Below are 13,703 nucleotides of genomic sequence, written 5' to 3' on the forward strand. Positions count from 1 at the left end.
CACCCAAGCAACTTTTCCTGGACCAGCTTTCGGTCTGCTGCAATAGAGGGGCTGCAAGATAGATGATGTGGTGTGAGGGCAGGCTGGCAGGAAGACATCTGCCAGACTGGGCTCTGGGTGCCTGCGGTGCTGCTTTGGGGAGCTTGTGGACGGCCCTTAGAGACACTCAGAAAGCACCTGCTGTCTCTCCTCCTGCCCTCAGTCTCTCCCTGCCTCCCTCTTCCCCACAAGGTTTTGCAGGAAGCCCAGGGAACAGACGGAAGGAGTAGGGGGAGGACTGTGTGGTGGGTTGACCCTGGCAAGCATCTAAGCACCCACCATGCACTCGCTCACGCTGCAGCTGCAGCAGGACAGGGGAAAGAGTTGGAAGACGAAGAGACAGGAAAACTCCCCGGCTGATATAATGACATTTTAAGGAGGGAATGGGAAAAAGAAGCCCAGCAAGTCTCTGCAGGATGGCTACTTTGGAAGAACTGTCCCGCTGTTTTCTTGCCAAGCATGATGCTCTATGGTATGCAATATCATTGCATGGAAGGAGTAGGGGGAGGAGGACATGCACTGCCTGTGAGCCTGTCTGGTGGGCTGACCCCCAGCAAGGATCTAAACACCCACCACCCACTCGCTCACACCACAGCCACAGTAGGATAGGGGTGGCAGTTGCAAGACCAAGAGACAGAAAAACTTCCCAGTCGATATAATGACATTTTAAGAAGGGAATGAGAAGAAAAGAGAAAAAGATAATGACGTAAAGGCTGTGACTGACCACCTTTCACCAGCAGACCAATGCCAAGGAAGTCTCTGCAGAACAGCAAGTTTGGAAGAACTGTGCAGCCGTTTTGTTGCCGAGCATGATGCTCTATGGTATGCAATATCCCTTTGGCAAATTCGGGTCAGCTGTCCTGACTGTGTCCCCTCCTGAAAACTTCCCCAACCCTAGCCTGCTCTGTGAAAGTGCAGAGATGGAAACATAGAAGGCCTTGATGCTGAGCTAAATCGTTGGTGCGTCACCTCCACTGTTTTAGCCACACAATCAGAACACAGCACCATATTGCCTATGGTGAAGACAATTGCCTCAATCACAGCCAGAGCCAGTACAGCCTGCTTCCCCCACTCCCTCTCCTGGCCTGCTCTGGCGCCATTTTCTGCACAAGCCTCCCCGCCCAGCACAGCTGCCCCCAGAGCAGAAGGAATTGCCGCCCCTCCTCTCGCCTCTCTCCCTCTCCCCTGCTGCCCCTTCCCAGGAACCTGTGTGGCTGCTGCCCTCCCAGGGTCTCCTGCAGCTCTGGCTCCTTGCTGGAGGCCAGCAGTGGCCACATGCCGCCTTCAGCAGGATGTGCGCTGAGGCCAAGATGGCACGCCAGGACAGAGAGGCAGCAAAGCTGTGCCTGATGGCCAGCGGCCCTGCAGAACTCATGGGCACCTCCCTCACGTGTGAGTGACAGTGCTTTCCCAAGGGGCCCTACTGCACAGGGCCTTACGCTTGGGGAAGTGAATGGACCCATGTGCCCAATACTCCCACCAAAGTCCCCAGAGGAACAGCATTGGTCCTGACAGCAGGTGTCTGGAGCGTCTGCAGGGGAAGGACAACTCAGAGGCACAGGCTAGGATGCAGCAAAACTTTAATAATCGAGTCAAAAGATGGAAAAGAGGTTGCTCCGAGAGGAAGCCCCAGTGCAGGAAGCACCAGGGGCAGATGAGAGCATGGGCTGTGTGGCCATGGTGGGCATCCTGCCAGATGTCTATATGCCCACTCCACTGAGGGAGACAGGACAGAAGATCCTCTCTATGATGAAATTGTGGGATTCAGGGTCCAGAGAAGTTGCGGTGAGCAACAAGGGCACAGGCGGGAAAGGAGAGAGTGGAGAAGGGATAAGGCAGACATGGGCCATGCTCTCCAAGAGACCCATCTTCTTCCAAGGGGTGATGGGGAGGCTTGGTCACCCTGAACACAAGAAGCCTATGCTCTGTGCCCAGTCCGCTACCAAAGTCTGGGTCTCTGGGGGTCTTTCTCCAGAGCCAATGCCAGCAGCTTTAGCACGGGAAGCACCTCCTGCCACAGTAGCGGCTGCCAGAGCCAGAGAGGCCAAAGCCCCCGGAGGAGATGGGCACTCCCTGAGAGCTGAGGATGCTGCCAACGGCAGCGGAGGTGGAGGATCCCACGGCGGTGTTCTGCGGGAAGGAGCTGAGGATGGGCCCGGGCAGGGTCACCACCACGGGAGAGGGCTGGATGATGACAGTGGAGTCCTGGCACTGCTGGACACAGGGCTCATTGCAGCTGTTGGCCAGCGGGGTCGGGCCACAGGGTCCACATGGCAGGCACGGCAGGCACTGGTTGTAGCAGGACATGTCTCGGGGCAGGATGTGCACCTTGTGGGAGGGAGGCCCCAGAGGTCAGGTCCAGCTTTGCTGCCTCTCTGTCCTGGCGTGCCATCTTGGCCTCAGCGCACATCCTGCTGAAGGCGGCATGTGGCCACTGCTGGCCTCCAGCAAGGAGCCAGAGCTGCAGGAGACCCTGGGAGGGCAGCAGCCACACAGGTTCCTGGGAAGGGGCAGCAGGGGAGAGGGAGAGAGGCGAGAGGAGGGGCGGCAATTCCTTCTGCTCTGGGGGCAGCTGTGCTGGGCGGGGAGGCTTGTGCAGAAAATGGCGCCAGAGCAGGCCAGGAGAGGGAGTGGGGGAAGCAGGCTGTACTGGCTCTGGCTGTGATTGAGGCAATTGTCTTCACCATAGGCAATATGGTGCTGTGTTCTGATTGTGTGGCTAAAACAGTGGAGGTGACGCACCAACGATTTAGCTCAGCATCAAGGCCTTCTATGTTTCCGTCTCTGCACTTTCACAGAGCAGGCTAGGGTTGGGGAAGTTTTCAGGAGGGGACACAGTCAGGACAGCTGACCCGAATTTACCAAAGGGATATTGCATACCATAGAGCATCATGCTCGGCAACAAAACGGCTGCACAGTTCTTCCAAACTTGCTGTTCTGCAGAGACTTCCTTGGCATTGGTCTGCTGGTGAAAGGTGGTCAGTCACAGCCTTTACGTCATTATCTTTTTCTCTTTTCTTCTCATTCCCTTCTTAAAATGTCATTATATTGACTGGGAAGTTTTTCTGTCTCTTGGTCTTGCAACTGCCACCCCTATCCTACTGTGGCTGTGGTGTGAGCGAGTGGGTGGTGGGTGTTTAGATCCTTGCTGGGGGTCAGCCCACCAGACAGGCTCACAGGCAGTGCATGTCCTCCTCCCCCTACTCCTTCCATGCAATGATATTGCATACCATAGAGCATCATGCTTGGCAAGAAAACAGCGGGACAGTTCTTCCAAAGTAGCCATCCTGCAGAGACTTGCTGGGCTTCTTTTTCCCATTCCCTCCTTAAAATGTCATTATATCAGCCGGGGAATTTTCCTGTCTCTTCGTCTTCCAACTCTTTCCCCTGTCCTGCTGCAGCTGCAGCGTGAGCGAGTGCATGGTGGGTGCTTAGATGCTTGCCAGGGTCAACCCACCACACAGTCCTCCCCCTACTCCTTCCGTCTGTTCCCTGGGCTTCCTGCAAAACCTTGTGGGGAAGAGGGAGGCAGGGAGAGACTGAGGGCAGGAGGAGAGACAGCAGGTGCTTTCTGAGTGTCTCTAAGGGCCGTCCACAATCTCCCCAAAGCAGCACCGCAGGCACCCAGAGCCCAGTCTGGCAGATGCCTTCCTGCCAGCCTGCCCTCACACCACATCATCTATCTTGCAGCCCCTCTATGGCAGCAGACCAAAAGCTGGACCAGGAAAAGTTACTTGGGTGGTAAACCCGTCCAGAGAGAAGTGACTCCCAGCACTGTTCCCAGACATCGAGGACACCAATGACATCCCGGGCTGTGTGAGCAGAAGCATAGTCAGGAGCTCAAGAATCATAGAATTACAGAATCATGGAAGGGCTCAGGTTGGAAGGGACTTTAATGATCATCTAACTCCAACCCCCCTGCCACAGACAGGGATGCCACTTGCTGTATCAGATTAGCCAAGGCCCCATCCAGAATGGCCTTGGACTCCTCCAGCAATGGGGCATCCACAAATTCTCTTGGCAACCTGCTCCAGTGCCTCACTACTCTTACAGTGAAGAAATTCCTCTTAAGGTCTAGTCTAAATCTGTCCTCTTTTAGTTTAAGACCATTCCCCCTTGCCCTATCATGTTCTACCCAAGTAAAGAGTCCTTCTCAATCTTTTTTTCTGAGACCCCTTTAAGTACTGAAAGGTTACAATGAAGTCTCCCAGGAGTCATCTCTTCTCCAGGCTGAACATCTCGAGCTCTCTCAGCCTTTCTTCATAGGAGAGGCGCTCCAGCTGTCTGATCATATTTTACCCTACTCTGGACTCGCTCTAAGAAGTCCACATCTTTCTTGTGCCGGGGGCCCCAGACTCCAAATGTGGCCTCACGAGGGCAGAGCAGGATAAAGTCTCTCTCCAAGTCTCTCTCCACACAGCTGCTCTTGATGAGTTCTTCTCCCTGTCTGTACTCCTGTGTGGGACTGCCCTGAGCCAGGTGCAGCACCTTGCAGTTGGACTTGTTGAACCTCATGCGGTTCACATAGGCCCACTTCCCCAGCCTGTGGAGGTCCCTTTGAATGGCACCTCTTCCTTCTATCAACTGCACCACAGAGTTTGGTGTCATTGAGGGCAGTGACAATCCCACTCCGCTCAACACTCCTCCAAATGCATCTAGAACACTGTGTCCAGTTTTGGGCTCTGTAGCAGGAAAGATTTTGACCAAGCACAGCAAGTTCTGCAGTGTTGTTGTTAGGAAGGGTTTTCCTGGCTCCTCCTGGGCAGCTATGCCCTCCACCTTGTCAAGGACGTAGTCATCCCTCGTTCTTTACTACTTGCTTCATGCTGTTGTGCTAATCAGAGAAGAAGCAACAGTGTGCACACCAAAATGCACAGAGGCCACTCAACTACATTGGATAATTCCATCCAGCTCTAAGTAAGCAGATATTTAGAATCCAGACGGTGACCTGATGCGTGAAGAAGCATTCTGAATGCAAGCCTGTGTTAATGATTGCTAAGCATGAGCATCAGCAACCACCCGCTCCCAGAACTACCAGTCAGCAACACCTCTCTCCCCAGGCACCCTGGAAGAGTAGCTGCAGGGGAAGGACAACTCAGAGGCGAAGGCTGAGATGCAGCAGAACTTTAATATTCGAGTCAAAAGATGGAAAAGAGGTTGCTCCGAGAGGAAGCCCCAGTGCAGGAAGCACCAGGGGCAGACGAGAGCATGAGCTGTGTGGCCTTGGTGGGCATGCCACCATTTAACCACCTGTCTGCTCCACTGAGGGAGAAGGGTCAGCATGTCCTCTCAATGATGACGTTGTGGGACTCAGAACACAGTGGAACCGTGCTGAGTAACAAGGACATTGGTGGGAAAGGAGAGAGTGGAGGAGGGGAAAGGCAGACATGGGCCGTGCTCTCCGAGAGACCCATCTTCTTCCAAGGGGTGATGGGGAGGTTTGGCCACCCTGAACATAAGAAGCCTATGCTCTGTGCCCTATCCGCTGCCAACATCTGGGTCCCTGGGGGTTTTTCTCCAGGGCCATTGCCAGCAGTTTTAGCACGGGAGACACCTTGTGCCGCAGGAGCGGCTGCCAAAGCCAGAGCGGCCAAAGCCCCCGGAGGAGATGGGCACTCCCTGAGAGCTGAGGATGCTGCCAACGGCAGCGGAGGTGGAGGATCCCACGGCGGTGTTCTGCGGGAAGGAGCTGAGGATGGGGCCGGGCAGGGTCACCACCACAGGAGAGGGCTGGATGACGACAGTGGAGTCCTGGCACTGCTGGACACAGGGCTCATTGCAGCTGTTGGCCAGCGGGGTCGGGCCACAGGGTCCACATGGCAGGCACGGCAGGCACTGGTTGTAGCAGGACATGTCTCGGGGCAGGACGTGCACCTTGTGGGAGGGAGGCCCCAAAGGAGAATGTTGGTGAGAGAGGAGCAGTCTGCCAGCACACCACTGGATAGCAATGGCACATGCTGTTTGGGGAGCCGGCAGATGTCTAAGGAGGCCCACAGCCATCTCCTTCCCTTTGTTCCCAACAGTGTTGGCAAGAACTTTCAGGCCAAAGGAGCTCCCCACCAAGCCCATATCTCGGGACGTACGTCAGCCAAGCCACAGCTTCACTTCATGACACATCTCCTGACCCCTTCCATCGCCCATGACTAGCAACCCGAAAACCCAGCAGAGGAGGAAGGTGCAGGCATGTTATGAGAACTCCCCAGGGATGAAAAGGAGGAGAAAGGCCTTAAGACTCACCTTGTTCCCAGGGAGATGCAGGAGAGAGGAGTGGATGAAGAGAGTGAGGAGATGGGGCCTCTTTTATACCTCTCCTGCATCGCCCCGGGCCCACAGTCACTCTACGCAGGCTGTAATTTTCCATCAGACTCACCTCAAATGCAAAATAGCCTTCCTAATGGCACAGGTTGTGCTTTGGTTTCCGTCAACTCTGCCATTTCATTTCCTCATTTCAGATTTGCCCAGTTGGCATCAGAATCTCCTTTTAAGTACCAAGATGAGAGGTCAAGCATTTCCCTGGGCGGGAACACGTCAGTAGGGCAGCAGATGGGTCCTAAGTGCTGGAGGGTGTATTGGGTTTCCTTGGCAAGGTTTTGGTAACGGGGTTCTGCAGGGGTGGTCTCTGTCAGAGGTGTCACAGAATCACAGAACTGTAGGGGTTGGAAGGGTCCTCAAGAGATCACCGGTTCCAACCCCCCTGCCAGAGCAGGTTCCCTAGAGCAGGTTGCCCATGTAAGCGTCCAAACGGGACTTGAATATCTCCAGAGAAGGAGACTCCATAACCACCCTGGCCTGGCTATTCCAGTGTTCCATCACCCTTACCGTGAAAAAGTTCTTTCGCATGTTGGTGCGGAACTTCCTGTGATCATTTTTTTGGCCATTGCCCCTTGTCCTGTCCCCACGAACCGCTGAAAAGTGGTTGGCCAAATCCCTCCGCCTCCCACACTTAAGATATTTGTAAACATTATTAAGATCCCCTCTCATTCTTCTTTCCTCAACGCTGAACAGACCCAGAAGCTGCCCCATGTTAGATAAGAGCCAGTTTCAGCTGGCTCCAAAGTGGCCTGCTGCTGTCCAGAGCCAAACCAATATGCAATGTTTTTTTGGGCTGTGTGAGAACAGAATTAAGAAAAGGAAAACTACTCCTGCACAACAGCAGCTGGGACAGCGAGGAGTGAGAAACAGCCCTGCAGACACCAAGGTTGGTGAAGAAGGAGAGGGAGGAGGTGCTCCAGGTCCTAAAGCAGAATCATAGAATCATGGAATCATTAAGGTTGGAAAAGACCTCCAAGATCATCTGGTCCAAGCATCCCCCTATCACCAATATCATCCACTAAAGCATGTCCCCAAGTACCACAGCCAATCTTTCTTTAGACACCCCCTGGGATGATGACTCCACCACCGCTCTGGGCAACCCCTTCCAATACCTAACTACTCTTCCTGAGAAGAAATTTCTCCTCATTTCCAACCTGAACCTCCACTGGCGCAACCTGAGGCCATTCCCTCTAGTCCTATCACAAGTTATCTGTGAGAAGAGGCCGACCCCCAGCTCCTTTCAGGTAGTTGTAGAGGGCAGTAATGTCTCCCCTGAGCCTCCTCTTCTCCAGACTAAACAACCCCACTTCCCTCAGCTGCTCCTCCCAGGACTTGTGCTCCAGACCCTTCACCAGCTTTGTAGCCCTTCTCTGGACACACTCCAGGGCTACGATGTCTTTATAAACAAAGATATTAAAGAGGATGGGCCCCAACACCGACAACCCTGGGGAACACCACTCGTGAAAGGCCAACAGCTGGATTTGACTCCATTCAATCAGAAGTTCCCCTGCGGCCCTTGGAGAGGCCTCTGGTGGAGCAGGCTGTCCCCCTGCAGTCCATGGGTAGCACGGTGGAGCACATCTCCACACTGCAGCCCATGGAGGATTCCCCAGCGGAGCAGGTGGATCTTGCCTGAAGGAGGCTGTGGCCCATGGAGAGGACCACAGTGGTGCAGGCCCTGGGCCAGAGCTGCAGCCCGTGGACAGGAGCCCACGCAGGAGCAGGGGTTCTGGGGGGAGCTGCCGCCCATGGGGGAACCCGTGTTGGAGCAGTTTGCTCCTGACAGATGGACCCCGTGGTACGGACCCATATTTGCAGCAGTTCTTAAAGAGCTGCTGCCTGTGAGAAGCCCATGCAGGATCAATTTGGGAAGGAATAAATCCTGTGGGAGGGACCCTAATTTGGAACAAGTGCAGGGAGTTACTGTGAAGGAGGGGCAGAGTCGAAGTTTTATGGACTGACCACAGACCCCAGGGCATGTTCCCCTGCGCCACCTGGGGGAAGAACATAGAAGAGGGTGGCAGGGGAGGTTGTTTTTAGTTTGTTTTTAGTTTCTCACTGCTCTAGCTTGTTAGTAATAGGTAATTAATTACATTATTCTCCCTATTCTGAATCTGTCTTGTCCATGGCAATAATTGGTGATTGATCTCTCTGTCCTTATCTCAACCCTTGATCCCTTTTCATCGCATTTCCTCCCCCTTTCCCTTTGAGGAGGGGGAATAGATAGCAGTTGTGATGGAGCTCAGCTGCCCAGCTGAGTAAAACCGCCATAGAGTAGGTCAGAAGGGGTAGAAGATGAGTCCCAAGTGCTGGAGGGGTCCTGCATATATATCCTGCTGCCTATGCAGTGCCCTCCTGGATGACCAAAGCCTCCCTGGCCTGAGGACACAGCACATCCTTCTACCACTTGGCCTGGCTCCCAGACTGCTCCACCAGTCACAGCTCATTGCCTGCATAGGCAGATGGGCTGTGCTGCAGTTTTGAAATGCCCTGGCACAAGGCTGCTCCTTCTGGGGTGACATGTTGTCTGCTTGTTTGACCTTGTTCCCTCTTGTGGCTGTCTCCTGGGCTCTTCAGGCAACCCATGTTGTCAGCTGCTGTGAGGAAGGCAAAGGTTGCTCTCCTGAGCCAAAAACCAGAGGAATTGTTCACAGGGACAGTGTCTTGCTCCACCACTCTCCTTGCCATACCAAGCACTTTGGCCAGACTCATTCCCTGACCAGCAGCGCACCCAAAGACATGCCCTGTTGTGCAAAACATGCCTGCAATCCTGTGAGCTGCCTGAGCTATGAGAGTACTTGTGAGAAGGTCATGCTGCAGGGTGATGGCTGTTGGGGCTGCCTGGAGCATGGCACAGCTTGAGCTTGGATTCGCATGGAGCTGCTTGGCCAGAGGGGGATTTAGCTTGCATGATGCTCAGGCCTGCAGACAGCAGGCACTCTGGCTTGGCCTCACGCCAAAAGCGTGGCACGTGACCAATCCCAAATTAGAGCATGACTTGTCCTGGGCAGGGAGAGTCTCTCCCAGGAAGCTTGCCTGCTGAAGGCATTCCCTTGCCTCCCTGGGGTGTGCCCCAGCTGCCTCCCATGTCTGCAGGGCAGGGAAGAGCTTTGCTCATGCAGCAGGGATGCATTGCCTCCTTGGTGGAGTCTGGGAGATGTTTCTGTAGCCAGGGCCCTTGTGAGCAAGTCCCCTCCCTGAGCATGTCCAGCTGTGTGGCAGTGCTGGTTCCTGCCAGCCCTCGCTAGATGAGGGGAACCTTCCTTGCCCCCCCAAGTGGTGCTGGCTTGTGCTGTTGCCTGAGGAGGGCTTTGGGACGTGGCAGAGGAAGCGTGCTGAAGCTCTAATGCTGGAAGACTTATTGCCTGGGACCTAGCCAGGAGGGATGTTTTCTGCAACCCTTTCTTTCCAACCAGAAAGCACTCAGGAGAGCTCCTACACACAGCCCCATCTCTTTAGCCAGGAGGGTGAAGCCTGTGTGTCCCTTCCCTCCCACCGTCCATGTCTGACCCTGCCCTGGGGGCAGATCTGCTCAGAGGAGGTCCACAGGCAGCTCATGGGCAGCTTCTGGACATTTCTCACAGAGGCCACCCCTGCAGAACCCCGTTACCAAAACCTTGCCACGGAAACCCAATACACCCTCCAGCACTTAGGACTCATCTGCTGCCCTACTGACGTGTTCCCGCCCAGGGAAATGCTTGACCTCTCATCTTGGTACTTAAAAGGAGATTCTGATGCCAATTGGGCAAATCTGAAATGAGGAAATGAAATGGCAGAGTTGACGGAAACCAAAGCACAACCTGTGCCATTAGGAAGGCTATTTTGCATTTGAGGTGAGTCTGATGGAAAATTACAGCCTGCGTAGAGTGACTGTGGGCCTGGGGCGATGCAGGAGAGGTATAAAAGAGGCCCCATCGCCTCACTCTCTTCATCCACTCCTCTCTCCTGCATCTCCCTGGGAACAAGGTGAGTCTGAAGGCCTTTCTCCTCCTTTTCATCCCTGGGGAGTTCTCATAACATGCCTGCACCTTCCTCCTCTGCTGGGTTTTCGGGTTGCTAGTCATGGGCGATGGAAGGGGTCAGGAGATGTGTCATGAAGTGAAGCTGTGGCTTGGCTGACGTACGTCCCGAGATATGGGCTTGGTGGGGAGCTCCTTTGGCCTGAAAGTTCTTGCCAACACTGTTGGGAACAAAGGGAAGGAGATGGCTGTGGGCCTCCTTAGACATCTGCCGGCTCCCCAAACAGCATGTGCCATTGCTATCCAGTGGTGTGCTGGCAGACTGCTCCTGTCTCACCAACATTCTCCTCTGGGGCCTCCCTCCCACAAGGTGCACGTCCTGCCCCGAGACATGTCCTGCTACAACCAGTGCCTGCCGTGCCTGCCATGTGGACCCTGTGGCCCGACCCCGCTGGCCAACAGCTGCAATGAGCCCTGTGTCCAGCAGTGCCAGGACTCCAACGTCTTCATCCAGCCCTCTCCCGTGGTGGTGACCCTGCCCGGCCCCATCCTCAGCTCCTTCCCGCAGAACACCGCCGTGGGATCCTCCACCTCCGCTGCCGTTGGCAGCATCCTCAGCTCTCAGGGAGTGCCCATCTCCTCCGGGGGCTTTGGCCTCTCTGGCTTTGGCAGCCGCTACTGTGGCAGGAGGTGCTTCCCGTGCTAAAGCTGCTGGCATTGGCTCTGGAGAAAGACCCCCAGAGACCCAGACTTTGGTAGCGGACTGGGCACAGAGCATAGGCTTCTTGTGTTCAGGGTGACCAAGCCTCCCCATCACCCCTTGGAAGAAGATGGGTCTCTTGGAGAGCATGGCCCATGTCTGCCTTATCCCTTCTCCACTCTCTCCTTTCCCGCCTGTGCCCTTGTTGCTCACCGCAACTTCTCTGGACCCTGAATCCCACAATTTCATCATAGAGAGGATCTTCTGTCCTGTCTCCCTCAGTGGAGTGGGCATATAGACATCTGGCAGGATGCCCACCATGGCCACACAGCCCATGCTCTCATCTGCCCCTGGTGCTTCCTGCACTGGGGCTTCCTCTCGGAGCAACCTCTTTTCCATCTTTTGACTCGAATATTAAAGTTTTGCTGCATCCTAGCCTGTGCCTCTGAGTTGTCCTTCCCCTGCAGACGCTCCAGACACCTGCTGTCAGGACCAATGCTGTTCCTCTGGGGACTTTGGTGGGAGTATTGGGCACATGGGTCCATTCACTTCCCCAAAGCGTAAGGCCCTGTGCAGTAGGGCCCCTTGGGAAAGCACTGTCACTCACACGTGAGGGAGGTGCCCATGAGTTCTGCAGGGCCGCTGGCCATCAGGCGCAGCTTTGCTGCCTCTCTGTCCTGGCGTGCCATCTCGGCCTCAGCGCACATCCTGCTGAAGGCGGCATGTGGCCACTGCTGGCCTCCAGCGAGGAGCCAGAGCTGCAGGGGGCCCTGGGAGGGCAGCAGCCACACAGGTTCCTGGGAAGGGGCAGCAGGGGAGAGGGAGAGAGGCGAGAGGAGGGGCGGCAATTCCTTCTGCTCTGGGGGCAGCTGTGCTGGGCGGGGAGGCTTGTGCAGAAAATGGCGCCAGAGCAGGCCAGGAGAGGGAGTGGGGGAAGCAGGCTGTACTGGCTCTGGCTGTGATTGAGGCAATTGTCTTCACCATAGGCAATATGGTGCTGTGTTCTGATTGTGTGGCTAAAACAGTGGAGGTGACGCACCAACGATTTAGCTCAGCATCAAGGCCTTCTATGTTTCCGTCTCTGCACTTTCACAGAGCAGGCTAGGGTTGGGGAAGTTTTCAGGAGGGGACACAGTCAGGACAGCTGACCCGAATTTGCCAAAGGGATATTGCATACCATAGAGCATCATGCTCGGCAACAAAACGGCTGCACAGTTCTTCCAAACTTGCTGTTCTGCAGAGACTTCCTTGGCATTGGTCTGCTGGTGAAAGGTGGTCAGTCACAGCCTTTACGTCATTATCTTTTTCTCTTTTCTTCTCATTCCCTTCTTAAAATGTCATTATATTGACTGGGAAGTTTTTCTGTCTCTTGGTCTTGCAACTGCCACCCCTATCCTACTGTGGCTGTGGTGTGAGCGAGTGGGTGGTGGGTGTTTAGATCCTTGCTGGGGGTCAGCCCACCAGACAGGCTCACAGGCAGTGCATGTCCTCCTCCCCCTACTCCTTCCATGCAATGATATTGCATACCATAGAGCATCATGCTTGGCAAGAAAACAGCGGGACAGTTCTTCCAAAGTAGCCATCCTGCAGAGACTTGCTGGGCTTCTTTTTCCCATTCCCTCCTTAAAATGTCATTATATCAGCCGGGGAGTTTTCCTGTCTCTTCGTCTTCCAACTCTTTCCCCTGTCCTGCTGCAGCTGCAGCGTGAGCGAGTGCATGGTGGGTGCTTAGATGCTTGCCAGGGTCAACCCACCACACAGTCCTCCCCCTACTCCTTCCGTCTGTTCCCTGGGCTTCCTGCAAAACCTTGTGGGGAAGAGGGAGGCAGGGAGAGACTGAGGGCAGGAGGAGAGACAGCAGGTGCTTTCTGAGTGTCTCTAAGGGCCGTCCACAAGCTCCCCAAAGCAGCACCGCAGGCACCCAGAGCCCAGTCTGGCAGATGTCTTCCTGCCAGCCTGCCCTCACACCACATCATCTATCTTGCAGCCCCTCTATTGCAGCAGACCGAAAGCTGGTCCAGGAAAAGTTGCTTGGGTGGTAAACCCATCCAAAGAGAAGTGACTCCCAGCACTGTTCCCAGACATCGAGGACACCAATGACATCCCGGGCTGTGTGAGCAGAAGCATAGTCAGGAGCTCAAGAATCATAGAATTACAGAATCATGGAAGGGCTCAGGTTGGAAGGGACTTTAATGATCATCTAACTCCAAGCCCCCTGCCACAGACAGGGATGCCACTTGCTGTATCAGATTGGCCAAGGCCCCATCCAGAATGGCCTTGGACACCTCCAGCAATGGGGCATCCACAACGTCTCTTGGCAACCTGTTCCAGTGCCTCACTACTCTTACAGTGAAGAAATTCCTCTTAAGGTCTAGTCTAAATCTGTCCTCTTTTAGTTTAAGACCATTCCCCCTTGCCCTATCATGTTCTACCCAAGTAAAGAGTCCTTCTCAATCTTTTTTTCTGAGACCCCTTTAAGTACTGAAAGGTTACAATGAAGTCTCCCAGGAGTCATCTCTTCTCCAGGCTGAACATCTCGAGCTCTCTCAGCCTTTCTTCATAGGAGAGGCGCTCCAGCTGTCTGATCATATTTTACCCTACTCTGGACTCGCTCTAAGAAGTCCACATCTTTCTTGTGCCGGGGGCCCCAGACCTGGACTCACTACTCCAAATGTGGCCTCACGAGGGCAGAG

The 13,703-nt window shown here is 54.7% G+C and overlaps 2 pseudogenes; one reads left to right on the forward strand and one right to left on the reverse strand.

Moving 5' to 3' along the window:
- Window positions 1–5,148: 5,148 nt before the first annotated feature.
- LOC125181507 (feather keratin 1-like) lies at window positions 5,149–6,415 on the reverse strand (annotated as a pseudogene).
- Window positions 6,416–10,178: 3,763 nt separating this feature from the next.
- On the forward strand, window positions 10,179–11,445 carry LOC136786782 (feather keratin 1-like; annotated as a pseudogene).
- The last annotated feature ends 2,258 nt before the right edge of the window (window positions 11,446–13,703 follow it).

The sequence above is a fragment of the Anser cygnoides genome, chromosome 22, assembly GCF_040182565.1.
Source record: "Anser cygnoides isolate HZ-2024a breed goose chromosome 22, Taihu_goose_T2T_genome, whole genome shotgun sequence".
Taxonomy (NCBI): Eukaryota; Metazoa; Chordata; class Aves; order Anseriformes; family Anatidae; genus Anser; species Anser cygnoides.